This window comes from Kogia breviceps, chromosome 6 (assembly GCF_026419965.1).
Source record: "Kogia breviceps isolate mKogBre1 chromosome 6, mKogBre1 haplotype 1, whole genome shotgun sequence".
NCBI lineage: Eukaryota > Metazoa > Chordata > Mammalia > Artiodactyla > Physeteridae > Kogia > Kogia breviceps.
The window spans coordinates 20,131,603-20,152,761 of record NC_081315.1 but is presented as its reverse complement, the minus strand read 5'-3'; positions in this window follow the sequence as shown (position 1 = coordinate 20,152,761).

Here is a 21,159-nt window from a genome sequence, read left to right as displayed (position 1 = left end):
CCATAACATCCTCTGAAGGTGAGTGATTAGTTTTATAGATGTATAGGGTGAGGGAGTTTGAAAAAGATTTTGAAAAATTCTCTTAGCTGTAATGCTAGCAATTGTGCTAGCATTCAAAAGGAATGACTGTTTTGTCAAGTTTTATATTGTGTGAATGTAATTGTGTGTGTGTGTGTGTGTCTGTGTGTGTCTGTGTGTGTGTGTGATGGGAGAAACAACTGGCACAATAAAAATGTTAATGAATAATTGTATTTTGGCTAATACAACTAGCACTCCTCATTTGCTACACAGAAAGTTATCTGTAAAGCAAGACAAATTACCACTGTTTGTTTGTACTATGACATAACACACTGCATTACGTCACCATCTGTATGGAAGTTTCTGTCCTTATATTTATATAAAAAATTTTAAGTAGCCATTTTACTTCCTTCACACATTTTTTCTCACAAAAGTATTATATTGCAGGATAAAGGAAAGTTAGGAATCATGGAGTTACCTGATTAAGAGTTAATATGGGAAGATCTAAAGTTGATCTGACTTATATAATCTCACTTTATTTCTTTCATGCAGGAAGTAGAATAACTTCGCCTCCAAAAAATAAAAGAGAAGGGCCACACTTCCATGAAAAGGCTGTCCTTTGGTGGCTAGACATTTTGGGACATGGGATCGTAGCCCTAATCTGGGCACAGTGTCTGTGGCTCCCGTTCAGGTTGGGTGACTCCTTGGCACTCAGCACATCACTGCTCCTTGTCTTTAAAGAGGGACAACCATAAGGTATCTTTGTTTACTCTCCAGCGATGAAAAGGCAATTAAGTAAACGCTGCATATTTTTTTTCAAGCCTCAGATAGAATTGGGAACACACCTAAGTCTGGAAAATCCTGTCCCCCGGGCTTTTTCAGCTGATGTCCTCTCTTTAGGCTAGCTGATGGGTCTGTGGAGATTTAAAATCATTATTCTATATGTCCTGTGCAATAATTAAAAGGTATTATGAAATCTCCAGTGGCGCCCTAGCCCAGTTTTAGACTTCATTTCTCAGATATCTCTCATTCTCTTCCTTATAAGGACTTCTAGTAGCAACTTGCATAATTGCTTGCATTTCAGGGAAGGGAACTTAAAAAAATATTTTTCAAATTCCCCTCCCCCTTAAAAATAGGACTATGTTTAAGCAACACTAGGAAGTACTTTCTGTAAATAATCTATGAATTGTGTATCAAAGTTTAACACTGAAGTTCTTCCGTATTTCAGAGCTAAAATGGTTCTGTCTCTAACTCTGGCTTTGTTTTGAGTATGTTATTTATTTTGTAAGTGATGTCATTCTATTAATGGGGTTAAGGTGTAAACTGGTGAAATGGAAAACAGCATAGTTGCTATTCAATGTAGAGGAATAATTAAGAGTGCCATTATGAACCAAGGCTCCCCATACACTACTGATTAGGATGAGCTGATATTAGCCAGTTTCGATTGTCTGAGTTCTGAATCCACTAGTCTTTTCACTGTTTTTTTTTTTTTTTTTGTGCTACGCGGGCCTCTCACTGTTGTGGCCTCTCCCGTTGCGGAGCACAGGCTCCGGACGCGCAGGCTCATCGGCCGTGGCTCACGGGCCCCGCCGCTCCGCGGCACGTGGGATCTTCCCGGACCGGGGCACGAACCCGTGTCCCCTGCATCGGCAGGCGGACTCTCAACCACTGCGCCGCCAGGGAAGCCCTTCACTGGTTGTTTGACTTATGTATTGCTGGAGCTGCCATCTGTAAGTAGACTGATTGACCCAACTTAATCAGCAATCAATCTGTGCTAGCTGTGGCCACTCTGTGCTACCTGAGGACGTACAAAGGTGAACAAAACATGCCCCCATCCTTGAGGAACATATATCCTAAAACAGTGTTACCCAAAGTATGGGCCATAGACCAGTCCCAGCCTGCAAACTGTTTCTTACCTAGTCAGTTATGAAATAAGTATAGCAATTGAGAGAAAATGTTTAAGAAAGATGACAGATATTTAACAGATTAATTTTATGTGTGTTGATATCATTCTGCTAGTTATTTATTTTTACTGTATTTTTTAAAAGTATTGGTCTGAGACAGACTGGAAATTTAAAAATATTGGTTCTATGCCACTGATAGTTTCAGAAGCACCAGTTAAAGGTGTAAGTCAGACATGTTAATTCAAACTTTTTGATAATGAACATCATAAAAAATGCCTTTATATGTTTCATATGTAAGTACACATACATATGTTATACATATGTATGTAAAACAGAAATGAAACTCCTAAGAAATATTTACCTTTAGTCTAAATGATTCTTGCCTTGATATTTCTATTTACTTCTCTTTTATTGTATAAAAAAATAAATTGGTATTAACCCACAAAGTGGGCTGTTATGACCAAGTTGAACACTATGTCCTAAGGGGTATGATTTAAAGGTATCTTTTCCTAAACCCTCTTATTGATGTTGCATTTCTAGAATTGGAAATTGAAATTTTGGTTCTCTGTTAAAGCAAACATCTTTGGAAAGGGGCTAAATATTGCTAACCTTATATCTTAGAGTGAATGATTTATTAATTTTTCTGGAAAGTCAGTTATATTAGAGGGAAGCGTAGAGGAAACATAGAAGCCTGAAATGTGTGCCTGAAAGGGACCAAAGGTGAGAGAGATTTCTGAGAAAGAAATCTTACCTTTACCATTTTACCTAGAGGGCGCCACAATAAGTACAAAATAAAATTAATATTTATTGCTAAGATAAGACCTTAGTAGTTCATTCTCTGAATGAAGAAGAAAGAATCTGGAAAGGAGGTTAAGCCAGGACTAGTAAAAAGAATAGTAATGAATCATTTCTTAACTCTGTAGATGAGATATTAACCAGTAGAGTTTACCTTTTTTAAAGCAAGGTGTGGCAATGGCCCATAATAAAAGTGACTCAGGTCCTCAGATTTAGGCAAGATGCCTAGTCTGGGTCTTCTATCTTTTGTTGCCAAAATTCAGTCCCGCTGGAATTATCTGTCCAAACAAATCAATGCAGAGGGAATTAAGAAAACTGGCTCAAAGGTCATCAGTGGTATTGTTAGGAGGACAGAAGAGTTCAGGCAGCTGGTGTTTTCCTGGTGAATCTAAAGATTGATAAAAAAAGATCATATGAGAAAAGTGGCTTAGGGCACAAGCCCTACATTAGTAGGTGTGGAGAAGGACTCTTTCTAGTTTGTTGTGAGAGTCCCAGGTTGACAGCTGGAATTTCAATGTGTTGGTATGTTCTGCACCTCCATGATTTTGTCTGGGCTGAGGGGTTATTTATTAACACTGCAGGGTTATTTTGTACCAGGTCACTTTGTCAGTATGTAGAATATGGCAGTTACATGCTCAAACCTGAGATGTTAATTAAGCACGAACAGTAGTCAGTGAGTGAAGTCAAATAATCTAAATAGGGCACAATGGCTGCATTAAATTGTATCTGTAGCCCATCTGATCTCTTTTACCAGTTGCATGAGACTACTTTTCTCTGAATGGACCAATACCCTTAAAAGAAAGATCAATTTTCTCTTATTTAATAGAGGCATGAAGTATTATTTGCAACTCAATCCTCAAAATTTATAACTGAAACGTTCTCCTTAATTCGGAGTCAAGTCTGTGGAACCGGAATAACCAGATGAGTTCATCCATTTTCTCTTTGTCAGTTTATAGAGAAGGAGTCAGATGAACAGGTATGGCCACACTGCTTTCTTCCCACAATAACAATCACTCAAGTGCTGAGGAGAAGCCCAGTGCAATCTCTGTTGTGTAAGAGGAAGCAAGTGGATCTGTCCTCACCTCCTTGAGACTGAAGAGGAGGGGAAGGTTGTGTGTGACTTTGATATTAAAGCCTTGCATTATTCCAGGAGTCCCCACTTGCCTTACACTAGAAGCAAGAGAATTTGGCTGGATGGTGGGATCAGGAATCTCCCTGGATGTCATGCCCTGAGGAAAACGTTGTCATTTCCGGTAATAGTGTAAAATAACTCAGAACTAACACATGGATGTGACCCCTACCCCTCAATGCAGATGCTCCTCACTCTCTACTCCCTCTCAGAGACAGAGGGAAATTCTAGCTAAGCCACACCTTGTGATGCTACTGGCCTGGGGCAGAGATGAGAGCCTGCAGAGGAAGCAGTGGACCATGGGATGGATCTAGAAGCTCTGAGCCTCTTCTTGTCGAGGAGCAGTGAGTACCTACTTGAGATCATTGGGGGGTCACGACACCTGCCTCCTCTGGCACTATGCTATCATCACTTCATTGATTCTGCAGTGAACCGTATTCTAAAGGTTTTATCGGGAGATTTGCTCTGTGAACATACACTCTTAGTTCTGTTTCACAGGAACAGATGTGAGAACTGTAAGGGCATGAACAAGTCAAATGACCACCTTGGAATACTAATTCACTGTCTTCAAGACATTAGCATTTGAACAGTTCACATGATTTCACAATCATGATAAATGACAAAGAGCAGCGTGGAACATGTGACCAGCCAACGGCTCAAGAATGGCTGACTTCAGGAGATGGATGCTCCATCCTTAGGAAGTCCAGGTAGAAGAGTCTTGATTTGTTGTTGTTGTTGTTGTTGCGGTACGCGGGCCTCTCACTGCTGTGGCCTCTCCCGTCGCGGAGCACAGGCTCCGGACGCGCAGGCGCAGCGGCCACGGCTCACGGGCCCAGCCGCTCCGCGGCACGTGGGATCCTCCCGGACCGGGGCACGAGCCCGCGTCCCCTGCATCGGCAGGCGGACTCTCAACCACTGCGCCACCAGGTAAGCCCAAATACACATTATTTTTAAGAGCACATAACATTTACTGAAACAGATTGTATCCTTTTTTTTTTTTTTTTTTTGCGGTACGCGGGCCTCTCACCGCTGTGGCCTCTCGCGTTGCTGAGCACAGGCTCCGGACGCGCAGGCTCAGCGGCCATAGCTCACGGGCCCAGCCGCTCCGCGGCACGTGGGATCCTCCCGGACCGGGGCACGGACCCGTGTCCCCTGCATCGGCAGGCGGATTCTCAACCACTGCGCCACCAGGGAAGCCCGAGTCTTGATTTTTATAGCACATCCCTCTCCATTCCTGGATTGCAGTTGGGTAAAACATTGAGCCATAGACCAGGGTTTCCCAGCTCATGTGGGTCAGGTGTTCACAAGGGCATGGTGAAATGAGAAAAGTCGCAAAATGGAGTGGGTTTTTCATAAGACCAAGTTTATTGCATTTAATGGAATTTTTCTTACTTTAAGATTATGCTTTTACATTCTGGGTGATAAAATGTCCTTCCTTTTTAAGGGCTATTATGGAAAGAGTGAATGTGTGTGTATGTGCACACACACATATAGATTTAATATGCTTACTTGGCAAAGGAAAGTGGAAAAATCTTTGTTTCTTCCTGACTGTCAGGGAAATTGTACTGGTCTCTGCAGTTCCAAGGTCTGGGGGAGCCACAATTTTGTATAGTGTTCTGTACACTGGAAGGTCAAAGATGGAGTTCATTATAGCCTATTGCTTAAAAAAATTAATAGATTTATTTTAAAGTAGTTTTCGTTTTACAGAAGAATGAATGGAAAATACAGAGGGTTTCTATAAGTCCCCTCCCATTCCCCCAGTTTCCTCTATCATTAACATCTTACATTAGTGGAGTGCATTTCTTATAATAGATGAGTCAATATTGATACATTGTTATTAGCTAAAGTCCATAGTTTACTTTAGGGTTCACGACTTGTATTGCAAATTCTATGGGTTTTGACAATATATAATGACATGTATCCACCATTATAGTATCATACAGTACAGTTTCACTACCCTAAAAATCCTCTGTGCTCTGTTTATTCATCCTTCCCTCTACCTGAGCCACTAGCAACCACTGATCTTTTTACTGTCCCCAGACTATTTTACGCTTTCCAGAATACTGTGTAGTTGGAATTGTATAATATGTAGCCTTTTCAGATTGGGGCCTCTTTCACTTATCAGTATGCTTTAATATTCTTCCATGACTTTTATGGCTTGATAGCTCATTTCTTTTTATTATTGGATAATATTCCATTGTCTGGATGGACCACAGTTTGTTTATCCATTCACTTACTGAAGGACATCTTGGCTGCCTCCAACTTTTGACAATTATGAATAAAGTTTCATCTTAGCCTATTTTTTGCATTTAAAAATACATAATATTATATTCATTTGCTACTATTAAAAGAGTATTCATTATGAGACTTTAGAAAGTACAAGAAATATAAAAAAGAAAAGTATTATTAGTAATCTCATGCCAAAGATAATACTAGCAACTGTTAGTGTATAACCATACTCTTTTTTTTAACCTAAATCTATATCTAGCTATATCTAGAACCTATATCTATATCTACATCTACATATGCCTCTATTAATTCTTTAAAAACTTTGGTATCATACATATACATTATATATATGTATGTTACTATATATAGCATATATAGTTTTGTATCTTAGTTTTTTCCCACTTAACATTATGTGTACATATTTTCAAATCTTTAAATTTTATTTTTGGGGAAGATGGTATTTAATAACTACACAGTGACTCATTATATGATAAGTGTTTTAAAAAATGAACTATATGTGTTATTTCATTCTTCTCCTAGTAAAATATGAACTCTAAGAAGGTAAGGATTTTAGTCTGTTTTGTTTATAGGCAATCCTTCAGTACATAGAAGAGTGTCTGGCAGGCACATAAAAGGCACTATAAAAAAAACTTTCATTGAATAAATGAAAGAATTGTGTTTTTGAAATTTGTATGATTTCATTAACTACTCCATAGAATCAACCCAGCACTTGGTTGTGGTGAAAGTTATTGCCTCCTAAATTGAGGATCAAAATAATTATGCAGAGTCTCAGATATAGTGTTTTTAAGGAATGGTTTACTATAGTGGCTTTTTCATGTAGTTAGTGATGACAATATATCTACAGCTGAGGGTTTTTCAGTGATGCCCTATCCCTTCTCTTGAGAACAGTTAAACATTGTTAAGAGACTGGTAAGGAATAAAGCTTTGTCTTGAGCAGAGCCACTCTACCTGGATTATGCTGGAAGCACCTCTTACTTGGTTGCAGTGATGCCCTGATGATAGGGTCTCAGCTAGGAAGTGCTTCTTGATACTTCCTGGATGGGAACCACTTACCCAGAGTGATTGGTGAGGTTACACATATTCCTGTAGATTGCCCAGGAAACCAATCTCTCCATTTTAGCTGATCGGAAATTCTTACTGATGTTCTCAAGTGTTGGCAGTTGCTTGTCCAACAAGGCCAAGAGGTGGGGAGTGGCAGTGATTACACGTTGTTTAGATAGTTGACAGCTGGAAAAGGCAGTTCACCGGGATATCCTGGCAATATTCTTAGATTTACCAAGGGGCAGGGCAGTGAACAGCCATAGAAGGCTTCTGATTTCAGAGCAAGGACTTGAGGTGGAAGCAGCAAGAGGAGAAAGCATGGAGTCAAAGGCCTGGAACAGATTTTACTTCTCAGCCTTACTGAGAGGCTAATTCTGTTCAGCACCTCATTGTTTCATTGGGTGAGGTCATACATTAAAGCCGTGTCATTAAAAGTCATTTAAAAATTCACCAATTTATGGGACTGACTTAATTTTCCATTTGAAAATGCCTGCTTTGTATTACAAACTTTTAAAATTGCTTTCTAAGTAATAGATTAAAAGAGTCTGAGTAGGCATGTATCCATGGTTACAGCAGTAATGGTATCAAAGATTTCTGAAGATGGCATTTTTGTCCTAGATTTTTATAGAGTCTATTTATTAATCTTCCTTCTGGTTTGCTTCAACACTTTCTATATGATTTGAAAACATGTTTGCCAGTTTTTTTGTTATTAAAAACCTTTAGTAACATTATTTAACAATTTTACTTGTATTCATTAATTCATTTATTTTACCAATATTTATTGAATACCTAAAATATATGAAGCTCTTTAGACACAGTGGAGAATAAAAACCCTCAAAAAGTATATTGATTGTATGACCTGAACAAATAAACAGGCAATTAAAATATAGCATAATATGTTTTTAGAACACATAGGAGAGGCGCCTAATCAAAAAATTAACATCAGAGGTTTTCAAGGGTAAGTGCCAGCTAAACTAGGAAGGGTAAAGACGAGTGGTAGTGATGATGAGGAGTGGAGAAGGACATTTCAAGAGGCAGGGGCCATGTGTGCAAAGGCCCTGAGGTGAGAGATTGCATGGCTGGTCAGAGACCTAAAAATAGCTTAATCAGACTAGTCTAAGTGAAAAGTGAGAGATGAGACTGGGGAGGAAATCTATGTCTAAAAGACCTTGCAAATCATGTAGAGGACACGATGCTAGAGACAATGGGAACTATTTGAAGGTCTTTATGAGTAAGTAGGATCAAATAGTCCATTTAGAAAGCAAACACTGACTTCCCTGTAGAGAACAATTTGGCCAGGGGCAATTCACAAGGCAAAGAGATTAGTTAGAGATTGTAGTATTATCCAGGTCATAGTTGATGGTGGCTTGAACCCAGGATAAAAGGCAGTGGGCTTGGAGAGAGTAGATTACTTTGAAAGCCATGGTAGAATCACCAGAACTGAATAACTGATGGCCAGATCAAATGGATAAAGGAGAAAGCTAAGGGAATGACATTGACAGTCTTGGAGTGGGATCCCCTCACATGCAAGTCTGAGACAAGGACTGGGGTTCAGGAAGTTTATTTTAGAGGCAATCCCAGGAAGTAAGACTGAGGAAACGGAGAGAGTGAGTCAGGAAAGGAGAAAAGCCAGTTTTGTGCAGGAGGAAAGCCAATCAAGTGTGCCCTACTGAGCTCTTTATTGCTGCAGAAACTGGAGTGCACAGTCTTTTAGGGGATCTTCTGAGGAACTCTACTGAAATATCTCAGAAGGGTCTCTCTGGAAGACTGCACACCGGGTCTTTATTCCACAACTCTCCTGTCTCTTTGGTTTGCTGCCTCCAGGGGAGTTAACTCCTAGCTGCTGAGCAAGTTCTTAGAACTCTGGAGAAAACCCCGAGGCGGAAAATTTGAGAGAACTACTTGAGGTGTAACTGGAGTTAGAGATGGGCTCAGGGGATTTGACATGCGGCTCAAGTAGGGTGTACTACAGTGACCATGTTTTTGGTTCAGGCAACTAGATGCACTGGCATATGTAGAATTCTTGAAATGTTTTTGAGACATCCGTGTGGTGAGACCCAGTAGGCAGTAGGATGTGATTTGGTGATTAGACCTGACACCACGGTGATGAGTTGCGGAGCCATAGCCTAATCACAGGTCGTGTATTAGTTTGCTAGGGCTGCCAAAGCAAAGTTCCCCGGACTGAGGGGCTGAAACAACAGGAATTATTTTCTCAGAGTTCTGGAAGCTAGAAGTCCAAGACCACAATGTTGAGAGGGAGCATTTCTTGTGAGGCTTCTCCCTTTGGCCGTCTTCTCCCTGTGTCATCACCTGGTCTTTCCTCTGTGTCTGTCTGGGCCCGAATCTCCTCTTCCTATAACAACAGCAGTTATATTGGATTAGGCCCACCTCTATGATTTCATTTTAATTTAATTACCTCTTTAAAGACCCTAGCTCCAAATGAAGTCTCATTCTGAGGTACTGGGGGTTAGGACTTCAACATATGGATTTTGATGGGACACAGTTCAGCCCATAACAGGTAGTAATCGACATGGGGGAACAGATAAGCTTCTTCAAGAAATATGAATGAGGAACAAAAGGGCCTTGAACAGGGTTTGGAGGGAAACCATCATTTAACAGGATTAACACAAACACTAACAGGACTAAACTTTAACACTAACGAAACAGACTGAAAAGGAGTTTGGAAAAGTGGGAGGAAACCAGGAGAGTGTGGCTTCATGAAGGACAGGGCCGGATTGTTTCAAGAAGAGAGTAGGCAGCCAGTGCCAAAGGCTGCTGAGAGACATAGCAGAGGAAGGAAGCCAGGAGGTTGCTGAGCCGGTGGGTTGATCATTGAAAAGCAGTTGCAAAACTTTGGCTGAGAGAGAAGAGTGAAACAGTGCGGTGGCTCCAGTGGAGCATGGAGAAGGTGGCTGGGTTTGAGTGCTACTACTGGGAAGAACCCCCAGGGAGGAAAGGGCTGTGGGTGGAAGAGAGAGGTGAGTCATGCCTGAGGTGGAGGAAGAGAAAAGGATTCATAGCTCAGTTACAGGACTGGCCTTAGATAAGTGTAGGGACACCTCTTCTCTTTGTCCAGGGTGGAAGGAGTAAGTGATGGGAAAAATGATTGGAAAGTAAGGAGTGGTTATGAAGGCAGAGTTTTGGGGGAGAGAAGATAGTTAGAGTTAAACAAAGAGTTGAAGTAAGATTTCATAAAATCGCATGCAAGTGTATTTTTATAAATGTTTTTATGTTGTTCAGTCTAGTATCACTTTTGGTCTTGAAATTTCTGGAATCCATTTTCATCATGAAATCAGAAAGTAGATGTATTTTGTCAAAGACGACATTAACACAAATATGATACACAGTATCGTAGAATTTTTGTCATTCTGTGTATACAGGGATGATTAAATGGTATTGTTATATTACTCTATTCCAAAAAATAGCTTGAGTAAAATACATAGTGCTCTTCTTCTAGGGAGGCCTTGATAGGAAGTGAAACAATGTAGCCCTGATGTCCACAGTAGCAAAGTTTCAGTATGTTTAATGTGCCGCCTTATCTTGCTGTTGAGCTACTCTTTACTACTGATAATGAGGGTAGTGGAAAAATGGAAACACAAGTTTATGTGGATATAGATGGTTGATTACTGTGAACTGTCACATCACGGACTAATGTGATGAGAGTCCTGCTCACATTTTAGATAATGCACTTTATGAATACGGTTAACGGTGCGCCTTAATTTTCTGTTTTAACTCAGTTCATTGTGTAAAACTTCTGCTTCTCTTCAGAGCATTGAACTGAGCGAGGAATCTTCATTAATCGCATTTATTTGCATAATATCTCTGATTTCATATTCCTCATCTATAAATTGCCTTAATATCCAGGAGGAAGTTATTTTTTCTCATTTAATATAATTAAGATAATAATTTAATATAATTATAATATATTTAAGATAATAATCTTAAATGACAATGAAATTATAAGGTGGGGTTAGTAATGAGGGACTTTAGTGGAAATTAAACTGATTTGATAGTGAAAAGCTTTTATGCAAGTTTGCATTTTATCGTTTACCCACTTAGATGTCACAGGATGGCCTTTTGGTTCTTAAGTCATTTAGTTTCCAAATCTGTAAAAGTTAAAAAAACTCCTTTCCTTAATACATAGGATGAATATGAAGATTCATATCTGCTAATAGCTTTGGAAGTTATAATATTAAATAAAGATGTAACAGTTTACCTTAGGGTAAAATATTAGTGGTAACATATGCTTGCAAAACATAAAACCTCTTTTTACTAGTAACCTTCAAATTCTTGAAAAGTTACTACAAAATACTTGCAAAATTTATTGCATCCATAAATAAAGAGTGCTTTAAATCCAAGAGGAAATTTTATGTATCACATGTAATTAATAATCTAAAGGCAAATGCATTGTAGTGTTCCACAAAATTTCACTAAGAACCTACTGAGTGCCAGGGCCTGGAGATTGGTAGTGAAAAAATACATCAATTCCCTGTCTTTTTGGAACTTAGAGTCCAGTGAGGCAGATAGACAATAGCGAAATTAAGAAATAAACATACAATATTATTTGTTTTGAAGAAAAACAAAGTACAATAAGTTACTTTGACAAAAGTGGTTTTGAGGAGTGCTGGAAGAGGTGGGGATCCTGACCAGAATAAGTGCGTTAGAAAATGCTGGGTGGGGGGTAAGTGAGGACAGCAATTGAAAGTAACTCTTAAAAATTTTTGCTATAAAAAGGAAGCAAAGGAATAGGATGCTAGCTTAAAGGAGTTTTAGGGTCAAGGGAATTTTTAAGTGATAAGATAATGTTTTCTGCTCATTGGGAATAATTTAGTATGAAGTGGAAATGATGTATTGGTTTCTAGGGCTGCTGTAACAAAGTACCACAAATTCGGTGGCTTAGAACAACAGAAATTTATTATCTCCTATGCAGTTCTGGAAGCTAGAAGTCTGAAAACAAGTTGCTGGCAGGGCTACACTCCCTCTGAAACCCTTAGGGGAACCTTTTCTTGCGTCTTCCTAGCTTCTGGTGGTTTGTGGGTAATCTCTGACATTCCTTGGCTTCCTGTTGCATATCTCCAATATCAGCCTTCATCATCCCAAGGTGTTCTTCTCTGTGTCTTCAAGCGTCCATCTTCTTATAAGGACGCCAATAATATTGGATCGGGGCCCACCCAACTCCAGCTAATTCCATCTGCAGTGATCTTATTTCCAAACAACGTCATGTTCTGAGTTACTGAGCATTAGGACTTCAACATATCTTCTTTTGAGGAACACAATTCAACCTACATCAAATAGAGTGATAGCTTGAGAGGTACGTAGTGGGAAAGGAACTTTTCAGACATAAGAGATAATGTTTTTTTCCTTGGGAATGATGTAGTACCAAGGGAAAAACTGATGATATTGTAGGAGAGAGACGGTATAATTGTGGGAACAAAGACCTTGAGTAAGCAAGAGAGGATGCGAACCATTGTACTAGTGGAGGGCTGGTCTTGGAAAAAAGGATGGGAAGTTCATTGGCTCTAACAGAAGAGAAGGCAGAGCTTAGGGATTCAGGTAGGGGTGGACTGTAGATTTGTTGGTGGGAAAAGAAATTTCTTTTCTGAGTGCTTGTATTTTCCCAGTGAAAAAGAGGCAAATGTTTCTGACTTGAACTTCAGATCAATATAATAATCACAATTAGTATTGTTTTAGGGAACTGTGGTCCCTGTGAAAGGACAGTGCAGTGCTTGAGACAAACACACACACACACACACACACACACATTCTTATGTCTTTATGCTAGATACTTTACATATATTATTTACTTTAATCCTCACAACATTTGACAAAGGAATTTTCTGGCAAAAGAACTTCTTTTTCTACATACCATAAAGGTTTAAAGTATTAAATACGTTTCCATAGTAGTTCAGAGGTTAGCTAAGAGCACATTGTCAATAGGTCCTTTGAAGTTTGAAATGTAATCAGTACAAAGTTCAGAAGAATAGTTTAAAAAATTCAATAGATTAAAATATAGATTTTTAATAGATTAAAATATGGGATATAGATTAAAGATCAATTAGTGACTATTTACCCAAAACTAAATCATTTTATTAATATCACTGTTTATCAATAATCAGTTTTGTGTTAGCAGTAACAGGACCAAGAGACCTAAAACCAAACCAAACCAAGTCTCTTGTCATTTAAAACTTTTAGGGAACTCTATATTGCTTGTTTATCATGTATTTTGGATAATAATTAGCCGTTACGGGGCTTCCCTGGTGGCGCAGTGGTTAAGAATCCGCCTGCCAATGCAGGGGGCACGGGTTCGTGCCCCGATCCGGGAAGATCCCACATGCCGCGGAGCGGCTGGGTCCGTGAGCCATGGCCGCTGAGCCTGCGCGTCTGGAGCCTGTGCTCCGCGACGGGAGAGGCCACAACAGTGAGAGGCCCGTGTACCGCAAAAAAAAAAAAGAAAAAAAAAAAAAAAAAACCCCAAATACAACTTAATTGTGAAATCATTTTTCAGAAGATTTAGAAAATATAAAAAATTATAAAAATTTCATATTACAACCATCTGGAGATGATCAAGTTGATGATTTTGTTTATTAAATTCTTTTCTTTATGCATCTTTATTTTATTTCTTACAAATATGAATTCAACCTCACTTTAAAAAATTATGACTTTATCAGCAACGTTTCTTCATGACATTTAAAACACTGAAAACTGTATTTAAAGAACAACTACAGTGGGAGAGTGAGAGCTCAAATATATAATAAACCCTCAAGTTAGTTTGGAAATTACAGTTTGGAGAGGTGATTTCATTTTTAATAATAAAACTAACCATGAAATGTCAAAGGAAATATGAACTTAATTCAGTATATGAAACATACTATCAAATTCATAGAATATTTCCTTCTACCCTCCTTCTTTCTTTTTCCTTCCCTCAAGTTCACAAATGATAGATAATAAAGAAATGAAAAAAAATCCATCTGAACTCTGTATTTTCCCGGAATTAACTCCATTATACCAATTCTTTTCTGTTTTTTAGATGAGAGAAACCTAGGCGACAGTCCTGGGAATTTGGAATAAAGCAACTACTTATTCCTCCTTATTACTTATTCCTGTATCAACCTTAAAAAGACTCATAGTGTTTTTGCTTGAGCAAATATTTAGGCTTTTTTTTTTTTTTTTTTTTTTGTGGTACGCGGGCCTCTCACTGTTGTGGCGTCTCCCATTGCGGAGCACAGGCTCGGGACGCGCAGGCTCAGCGGCCATGGCTCACGGGCCCAGACGGCCCGCTGCATGTGGGATCTTCCCAGACCGGGGCACGAACCCGTGTCCCCTACATCGGCAGGCGGATTCTCAACCACTGTGCCACCAGGGAAGCCCTAGGCTTCTTTTAACACGAAATTTTTTCATATCTAATTTGGTTTCCAAACTGCAGTGGAAAATGGATTTTTTACTTGTGAGAACAAACATGTTTTGGGTAACTTGAATTAAGAATTAGGCTGGGTTCCTAGAACACACCCAAGATCTATTAGTTGTCCATAGACTTTAAGAAATACACATGTACCAGATGAGGCATTTCTAGAGATTGTGCCTGGAACATAAAAAAACCTGGACATTAGTAAATCCATCATTTTCTCAGTGGCATCAGACTTTATGTCTGAGGAATATTTCTTCTTTCACAAATACAAGTTGAACATTTCCCTACCGTTCCTAGGATATTAGGATATGTGGTGGTTTTTTTTGAACATTGTTTCCTGTGTTTTCGAATTAATATCTTTCCCTGTAACATCGATCCTGCTTTTACTTTATATTTGTGTACATTTTTATTCCAAGTACATTTATCTATGTTAAGACTTTCCCATAAGAATGGATCATATTTAAGTGTAAAGCTGCAGGTACCAAAGCTTGATTTTTCATTTGCGTATGCCAAGAATAATTTTCATCCTTCTGAAACATACCAAACAAAGGCATCAGAATAAGAAATCAAACTAGAAACATTAAAGTTTTATGATTAAATGACAAATTCCATCCAAGTTAAAAAAAAAAGCAGTGTTTTCGAAAATGGACTCTCTGGACCACGCCGTGGCCCTACAGACCAGTAATTTTCCGGTCTAGCGGGGATGAGCTGCCTGGCCTGTTTGATGTTGTTACATGTGTCAGACAGACAAGTAGTTGTCACAGTGCTGTCAACTGTGCTCAAAAGGATATCTCAATCTGGTTTGGCTAGTTTGAAATTTTAGTCTTCCTTGGCTTTGTAGATTATAAAATACTTTAATTTGTTTATCTCAATGAACTATCAAAACAACCCTGTGAGGTATACAAAGAGCTAAGGGACTCAAACTACACAGACTACGAAATTGTTCACACGGTTTCCGTTAAAATGAGAACTCAAGTCTTCTGATTCTTATTCCATTGTTCTTTCCCCAGTACTGCGCTGCCAGACCTTGGGTTGGTTATCTATGGTGCCACGCTTAGAGATCACACACATCTTTCAAACAAGAGCCATAGATGAATGCTTCATATAGTGAGAGTTCTTCTGCAGCAAGAATGTGGTATGAATGAGCCTCAGGGAAAAGACTAGAAGTGGAGCCGGTCAAGAGGATTCTTAGGTAGATTTAAGCTCCTCATAGGGCATACGTACACTGTAGAGAGAACACTTGCTCTGTTTGCTTTTTTACTTCCAATAGTCTCATTTAAACTCTTAAGTTAAAAATGCTTTGTGAACTATCACTGCTTTATGCCAGTGTTAACATTGGCATAAACATACTGCAAATAGTGCCTGGGTCACTTATCACTTTTTAATTCTTAATCTTTTGTATTTTAATGTGAATGGAGATATTTAATGTGAGTGGAAAATAAAAGATTTGCAGGAAGGGAAGGCAAGGGAAGAGGACGTGGGTCCAGGTGTTAAGAGGTTGAGAACTCAGAGGAGAAAAGAGTTCCTTATCACAGTTTCATTTCATAAATTTCCCGGAGGCTAGGCTTTGTACTAAGATCTTATCTTGAAAACAAAATTCTTAACTGTTCTCACATGATGCAATTTCCTAGCAGCTCCATTTCACTCCAGCTTTGGGCCTCTGACCCTCAAGGGTTGGGAGAGTTGAGATATGGGAAGCCCTCATTCCAAGGAGAATTATTCATGCCTGTGGTTCAGCTGACCCTATCCCCCATCAAAGACTTGGGGCTGTTCCGGATTCACAGAGTGAAAGGAGTTGGATGCCTTTCAGGGCTATTTTTATAAACCCATGCTATTTTTGTTAGCTTTCTGTGATGAAGAAGCACGTCAGCCCCACAGCAGGGCATCTCCGCGCCGCTCAGGACTCTCCTGCCTGGGCTCATGGAAGCACCTTGATTCTAACGCCTCGAGTGTCCACCTTAGAGGCTGCCTAGAGTTCTACCACCATCTACATTTCAGCATTTTTAAAATTCTTTTAAAGTAAGACACACCTTTTGAGAAATTCAAACTCCACAGAAGTGTATAAAGAAGAAGATACATTTTTCTCATTCTTCCCTCGGAATCCTTGCTCCACAAACCTACTCTTTTTTTTTTTTTTTTTTTTTGGCGGTACGTGGGCCTCTCACCGCTGTGGGCTCTCCTGTTGCGGAGCACAGGCTCCGGACGCGCAGAGGCGCAGCGGCCATGGCTCACGGGCCCAGCCGCTTCGCGGCACGTGGGATCCTCCCGGACCGGGTCACGAACCCGTGTCCCCTGCATCGGCAGGCGGATTCTCAACCACTGCGCCACCAGGGAAGCCCTAAACTTCTCTTTTTTTGAATAATCTCTTTTTTTTTTTTTTTTTGCGGTTCCCGGGCCTCTCACTGCTGTGGCCCCTCCCATTGCGGAGCACAGGCTCCGGACGCGCAGGCGCAGCGGCCATGGCTCACGGGCCCAGCCGCTTCGCGGCACGGGATCCTCCCGGACCGGGTCACAAACCCGCGTCCCCTGTATTGGCAGGCGGACTGCCACCAGGGAAGCCCTTCCAAACCTACTCTTTAGGAGGAAGATGTTGTAAACAGCTGGGTGCATAAACCCCCAGACGTTTGATATTGTAAGTACAAACACACACACACATGCACACACGTTGTTTATATTGTTTTACAACATATTCTGCTTCTACTTTTTTCATTAATTTATTCAACATCTTTCCGTGAGCCTGCATATACATTTTCCAAAAATTCTAAGACTATCTTTAAAAAATTGTATGGTATTATAAAGCACAGAAAACATGGTGAGGTCATGGTGAGTGAGCTGAGCCGAATGGGAACAAAAGACCAATATAAGGGATATTGGTCCATTAGGAGGAAGAAGAGCTAGGAAGAACATAGGCCGATATAATTTTCAGTTTCATTAACTCAATCAAATTAAAGTCACATGTGTAATGCTCTCCAAACACTGACAGGTGTTTACTTTTGGTGGTTAAAATGGAAAGAGGCAGATTCAGGCCTAGCGTTAGTTAACCATGTCACTCAACGCTCCTGAGTTTTCCTTTCCTCACTCAAAAATGACCAGATTAGCGTCAATGATATCTATGGTTCTTTCCATTTCTGATTAGCACTTTAATTTCCTGGAAAAAACCTCAAGAATTTAGTTAGATATAAAGTAGTCTTTGTTCCAAGGTTCTGGGTTGTTTTTGTCTATTTTCCAAAAGCAGTTCACTAGGCTGATTACACAGGTCACATTACCTTACCATTTTAAAAAGCTTATAATACCGACATTCTGTTTTAGAGTTTATAAAGAGTTTTCACACACCTTACCATATCTGATTTTCACAGTTATTCAGTGACATAGATTGAGCAGATATGACTTTAATCCACGGTTTATAGACTAAGAGTTAAAGTCAGAGAGGACTTGCAGAAATCTGATTCCTACCTCCGTTGTTTGTAGCATTGGTGGCTGAAGAGTCATACAATCTGGATAGAGTCATTATCTTGCTCCCATTTGAGAATTTTATGTGTGGCATGTTTGTCATAATAATGAATGAATATTATTTGATACTCATGATACGGGGAAAAAGGAGGTTTAAATTCGCTGAGAATTTTACCACAGATTATCAGAAGGAATCTTTTGGAGTATCACTAGAGGAAGACCTCTTGGACCCATTGGAACTTTGTGTTCCTGCTCCAGACTCTCCAGTTCCAAAGACGCTTTGTAGTTCTCCTTGCTCTTTCAGGTCTCTTAGGGCTTTTTACTTTGCATTTCTTTGTCCTGGAATGTGCTTCTTCCTGTCTTTCCGTCAAACTTCTACTTGTCTTTCAAGCTCAAGGGTTATTGCTCTGTGAATTATTTGCTCAGCATCTTCTGCAGACATAAGTTCTCCAATCTCTCTCCACTGCAACCTTTAAAATCTCCGTAATAGCAACCGTCTCCCTTCTGTCTAACTTTAACTACAGGCTTCTTAAAGGTAAAACAAAATGCATGTTTTCATTTTTGTTTTCCCGGACATTATGGACTATGATACGGGTGCCAAAAATATGTCTTCAGTGAGTCAATTAACTTTACGGAATATTATCAAGTTGGGATTTTAGCAAAATTTTAGTATTAATTCCTGTGTAATTTGTTGCAGGGACGTTCTCCTCCCCTTATTCATACTCAATATTTTATTTTTAAAGATTTGATGCAATTACAAGCTTACAGAAGAGTTGCAAGCACAGTACAAAGACCTTTCCCCTGCAAACCATTTGAGTGTAAGTTGCTGCTCTGATGCTCCATTATCTTGGAATACTTTACATGTATTTCCTACATTTTTTGACCACTTCCTTGTTTTTAGGCACAGCAAGAGATTCCAGGTTCATCCTGGTCTTGGCCTGCTCAGTCCAGGAATCAACCCTTTTTCTAAGGAGCTCTGATTCCCTACTAGTGGAGAATAGTTCTTAGAAGCCAAGCTCAGGGCCCTGGATATGCTTATTGCTATTAGGGCATCACCATTTCCAGCCCTTCCTGGTGGACAGAGCTAGGGGTTATTTACAGCAATATCTATTGTCATTTGTTTATATACTGAAAACCATGAACTAACACTGGTATCTCCAACACCTAATCATGGGCTCATTCTAGTTTTCTCCCTCTTGATGTTTGCAACTCCCTTCTCTGACAGTGAGAAAACTGGCTACTATTATCTTTAATATATTTACTTATTTAATGGATCCCTTTATACATGACTAATCTTTTATTTCTGATGCCATCTCCTTCTCTCCTGACTCCCTCCTTCTCCTCCTTGGGTCCTCCTTCTATAACTCTGAAATTCCAAACTACAATATGGGGGATGGGTTTCCACACACACCCAAGTTATTCTCAGACACCAGCTGGGTGTCCTACAATTCAACTCAGTGCTAACACTATCTACCTGGAGATAGAGTCAGAGCTCACAGTTTAAGGGCTCATTCCTACAAGAGGGTCCCCCCACCCATGTCAGTCACAAAGTCCAGGTTGCCACCTGTGCTTCTGATAAACTGGCTATAGATTTGAGATTCCAATGACTCACAGAGCTCAAAAGAAATGTTTTACTTACTCCATCCCCAGTTTATTATAAAAAATAACTCAGGAATAGCCAGATGGAAGAGATGCAAGGGGTAAGGTTTTGGGAAAGGGGCGGAGCTTCTTTCCTCTCTGAACACACCACTCTCCATGAATCTCTACATGTTCACCAACCTGTACTCTCTCCCAACCCAGTCCTTTTGGGTTTTTATGAAGGCTTGATTACATAGGCATGATTGATTAAACCATTGACTGTTAGTGATCGATTCAACCTCCAGCTGCTGTCCTCTCCCCAGAGGTCAAGAGGGTGGGATTGAAAGTGCTACACTTCTTATCACATGGTTGGTTTCCTTGGCAACCAGCCCCATCCTTAGGTGGCGGTCCAAAAGTCACCTTTAACACTTGCATCACTTAGGAAATTCCAAGGGTTTTAGGAGCTCTGTGCCAGAAACAGAGATGAAGACCAAATAGCTTTTTCTTACTATAAATCACACTAGCACACACCCCATGTCAGGCTGTCCTCCTTACTGCACAGACCCTGGTACCTCGTGTTGCTGCTTGGCAGGGTCTGCCCCCTCACCCTGTCCATCTCGGACATTCTGTGCAGGGCCACCGTCAAGCACCGAAGCCCTCCTCACCCATCCAGCCTCTGACTTCACAATCGGCTGCTTCTCTTTCTCTCCTCTGACCCAAGGATGCCCTCCAATCCTTGCTCTGACTCTTGACACCCCACATCAGGGCACTGCTTTGTGTCGATGCCCTCCTTTCCAGCTTGGCCTCTGACAAACTGTACCGGGAAGGAAGCTCCACTCATCATACTTGGGTGCTGACATTCTGTGCTAGGGTGCATGAATACACTCTTACCTCATTAGGGATGCATCCTCTGATTTCCAAAGTTTCCTCCCCCAATCTTGACACCTTCGTCCCCCTGCTTGGGCTCTAACAGCCCACGCTAAATTTCCCTCCCACTTGGATACCCTTCTTCCCTTGTTCAGGTTCCAACACCCTTCTTTGGGCCACTGTGACTGCCCACCACACAGATACTATTTATTATGCTATGCTTCCTCCTGATGGCTTTAGGACTGGCAGAGAGAGAAAGAGAAAGGAAGGGGAAGAAAGGAAAAGACATACCATTTCCTAGGTTTACTTTTTAGTCCTTCCAGAGGAAAATGAATGCATGGAAAAGTTGAAAAGTGTCCAATTTGCTCCCTATTTGCAATAATACAAAAAGATTTGGACTTAGAAAAATTTGAAAGAGATTAGAAAAATAAGATTTGATGTTAAATGCCCTTTCCATTGGAGAATTGAACTTTTATTTATCTTCTAGGTGTTTCATGTTTTGTTCTGAGAGATGACTTCTAAATTAGACATGTAGAAATGGAAAGGCTGGAATGAATATTTGTGCTTCTATCCCAATATTTTTGTTTCACAGGTGAGGGAATTGAGTCTTGGTTAGGTCAAATGACTTTCCCAGGTTTCCCAGGTGACATAGTCAGAAAGGAAAAGGACACGTTTCTACATCCTGGCCAGTGTTCTTGGCACCCTCCTTTCATTATGATCAT